The sequence below is a fragment of the Arachis ipaensis genome, chromosome B10 (assembly GCF_000816755.2).
Source record: "Arachis ipaensis cultivar K30076 chromosome B10, Araip1.1, whole genome shotgun sequence".
NCBI classification, from domain to species: Eukaryota; Viridiplantae; Streptophyta; class Magnoliopsida; order Fabales; family Fabaceae; genus Arachis; species Arachis ipaensis.
This window is the reverse complement of record NC_029794.2, coordinates 25,926,067-25,930,403: the sequence shown is the minus strand read 5'-3', so window position 1 is coordinate 25,930,403 and position 4,337 is coordinate 25,926,067.

Genomic DNA, 4,337 nt, shown 5'->3' with positions numbered 1-4,337 from the left:
AAAGATAAAAATATTATAATTTTTAAATTCACAAACACTAAAGTTTTTATAATTCTAAATATGTAATAAACATAATCATTAACCAATCTTTTTGAAGCAAAATCATAAAATCGCGAGCCCAGCGGGTAAGCCCGCCTTGTCCCGCCGAAACTCATGGGTTAAGTGGTCCAAGTTAAATAAGTTTTTTTATTATGGCGGTCTCAAATTTCTAGCCCGATCCGTATTTTTTTGGCGAATTACGTGGGCCAACCTGGCAGATTTTGGCCCGTTTTCACCCTTAGTTCGAAGGATAATTTTAAAACATATTCAATGTTAGGAAAGATTTTAATTTGCAGCCAAAATCATAGAGACCAAAATCATACTTAACTCTTTATTATCATGTTATTATTTAAACTCCTGACTAAAGCATGTCTAAAACAATTAGTTAAGAAAAAGAGTTTATTATCACGACCATAATACACTTCAACCTATCGTATGGGTTCTTAGGCTATATACTTTACTACAAATAAGTATTTGTACACCACTTTTCAGCCACCAATTCAGCCACTCTCACTAGGATATAGTTACGGAATTAAACATATAAGAATGCACTAGGATTCATAGACAATACAATGTGCCTAGAAGTTTCTTCATCGCGCCGAAAATCTCCTCGTTCAATCGCGATTTCTTTTCTTCTCGGCAGAGGGATTCCATTGCATGCACCTCACTTCTCTTCCCTTCGATCGTGCCACTGCATGCACCTCACTCTTCGCTTTCTTCTTTTCTCCATGCTTCCCTCTGCTCTGCTTCGATTTCGTAATTTACAAAAACTCTTCTCAGCACCATTTACTTCTGGTTCTTGTTATCTTAGGGTTTTGATTATAACTTTTGATTCAATGGAATCCACAACATTGAATGATGAGGTTTGTCTTTAATTTACTTCGTATGTTAATTTTTTATTTCTAATTTGATTTTAATTTTTTTATTATCCATTTTTTATTCCTGATTTGGTTTTAATTTTTTATTCCTAATTATCCACCATACATTTTAATTTGCATCTGAATTGAGATATTCAGGATTGTGGAGTTAAATACGTAGCATTGCCATTAATTTAGTCAAAATAGATAGTGGAACAATTGAGTAAACATAACGGGAAACAATAAAAATGGGTCTTGCTTTGAATGGTTTAACTACATATTTAGTTTTTGATGGAGAGTCTAGTTGCTCCAGCTGATCCATGTATTCTGTGTGTTGAGTTTTAGTGATTTGTGTATCTAGTTTTTAGTTGAATCTGCTTAATGGCTAGAAAAGCCTATAATACTTGTTTATCATTATTTTTATCCTAGATGGTTATGCACATGAAATTTTGTTGCATACATTTGCATTGTGTTGTCTTAGGACTTTTATTTCAAGGGATTTTGGCATTTGATTTTTTATGATAAAACTGAAATATATGCTGTCAATGTAGCTAAGTGTTTTAAGTTTAGATAGATATACAACATAGCTTTTAATTTTTAATTTTTTATTATCTATTTTTTATTCCTGATTTGATTTTAAATTTTTTATTATCCATGTTTTTTTATTATTTTAAGCATAGAAATGACATTCTCCTGTATGAAAGATTATGAAGCTTTTTATACTAATTATGCAAAGAGAGTTAATTGGTTTTTCATGGAATATAAGAACTACTAAGTAGGATCAAAATAGACAGATTACATACCAAATCTTGGTATCTTCTAGAGCTGGTTATTGAAGATAAAAAATTGATCCACTAAAGAAGACAAATCCAACTTCCGAGCAAAATTGTAAAGCTAGAATTATTGTGAAAAGGGATAAGAAGCTGAAATATGTGTTAACCTTTGTGAATATCCAGCATAACCATGCTATTAGTCCTAGCATGACAAACACTCTGAAAAAGAACAGAGAACTAAGCTTGCATGCCAAACAAATAGCTAAGATCAATGATAAAGCTGGTGTTACAATGAGAAACACCTATAAGAGTTTAGCAACTGCTGTTGGTGGCTATGACAAATTGGCTTTTACTGAAAAAAATATTTGGAATCATGTAGCAAAATGTCTCAAAGTCATACAAGAGGAGGGGGATGTGCAATCATTAATGCAATATTTTCATAGGATGCAACAACAAAATCACAACTTCTTTTACTTGGACGAGCACCATTGCATAGAGCATGCTTTTTAGGCTGATGCTAGAAGCCGTGCAGCTTATGAGCACTTTGGCGAAGTTGTGAGCTTTGATACGACGTACCAAATAAATAGGTACGACAACCACAATTATATATTTCAAGTTAATTATATATACTCTAGTTTTTGCATGTGTTTGATGTATAAGGATAGATAGAATAGAATAAATTTGCTGCTGGTGTGTATGATATATTGAGTTTGATTATGTACTTTTGTTTTTGCATGTGTTTGATGTAAAAAGATAGATAGAATATAATGAATTTGCTGCTACTGTACATGATATACTAAGTTTGATTATTTGATTTAGTAAGTTTGATTATGTACTCTTATTTTTGCATGTGTTTGATGTATAGGGATAGGTAGAATAGAATGAATTTGCTGCTACTATATATTTATGAAGCACGACTATAATTGGATTCTCAATTTTTATTATAGGTATGATATGCCTTTTGCCTCATTTGTTGGGGTTAACCATCATGGCCAATCATTACTACTTAGTTGCGCTATTCTTTCATGAGAAGAAGAGAGTTCTTTTATTTGATTATTTGATTGTTGGAGTGGCTATGACAAATTGACTTTTACTAAAAACGATCTTCAGAATCATGTAGCAAAAAGTGTCAGAGTCATATAAGAGGAAGGGATGCACAATCATTAATGCAGTATTTTCATAGGATGTAACAATAAAATCGTAACTTTTGTGAAGTTAAATTAGATGAGCAACATCGCATAGAGAATGCTTTTGGGGCTGATGCTAGAAGCTGTGCTGCTTATAAGCACTTTGGCGACGTTGTGAGCTTTGATACAATGTGCCAAACAAATAGGTACGACACCATAATTATATATTTCAAGTTTATCATATGTACTCTGATCTTTGTATGTGTTTGATGTACATGAGTAGGTAGAATAGAATGAATTTGCTGTTGTTGTGCATGATATACTGAGTTTGATTATGTACTCTTGTTTTTGCATGTGTTTGATGTATAGGGATACGTAGAATATAATGAACTTGTTGCTGCTATGCATGATATACTGAGTTTGATTATGTAATCTTGTTTTTGTATATGTTTGATGTATAGAAATAGGTAGAGTAGAATGAATTTACTACTGTTGCTGCTGTGCATGATATACTAAGTTTGATTATTTGATTTAGTCAGTTTGATTATGTACTCTTGTTTTTATTATAGGTATGATATGCCTTTTGCCTCATTTGTTGAGGTTAATCACTATGGCCAATCATTGCTATATGGTTACGCTCTTCTTTCATGCAAAGAAGAGAGTTTCTTTATTTGGTTATTTGATTATTGGATGCGATGTATGAGTAGCAAGCCGCCTATTGGCATATTAACAGATCAACGCAAAGCTATGCAAAATTCTATTGAAAATTTGTTGCCAATGACACAACATCGATGGTGTATTTAGCATATGTTAAAGAAAATTCTAGAAAAATTAGGAGCATACGAGTAATTTAAAGAAGTTAGTGCTGATATGAGACATATTGTGTGGGAGTCTAGATTTAAGGAAGCATTTGAGAGCTCTTGGACTGATTTTATCAATAGATTCAATTTATATGATAATAATTGGTTAGCAGATATTTTGAATATGATTATCTAATATCTACTGTTTAATTATGTATTATTTATTAATTAATATGCTTTACAAGCAAGGTTGCGAGAACCGGACCGGTCAATAAACCGATAAGGTTACTGGTTCACTAGTTTACTGGTTCGACCAGGGTTCAACCGCGGTTCAACCAAGGTTCAACTGGTTTAATTAAATATTAAATAAAATTATTAAAAATTTAATATATAATTTCAATAATTTATAACTTAATAAAATTCAAAGTACACAACTTCTGTGGTGGTTTGCATTACAATTGATGAAATTACAAACAATGGCGGGAGAAGGCAGTTTATGCTGTCAAAGCTGTAGATTCGTAGCAGTTACAATAACTTCTAAAACCACTATAGGCCTCAACTGCAAATGTATAATGCAATTTAAAACACTGAACTAAAAAAGTATTATCAGTGGAATCTTTCATACACAACAAGGTTTGCTGTCAAGCTTTGTTATACAATAAAAACTATGTGCTTCTCATTGACATTTATAAACATGGTTGATTCAAGAGAATTAGTGCCTTGCTATGTTGGAGCATTTTC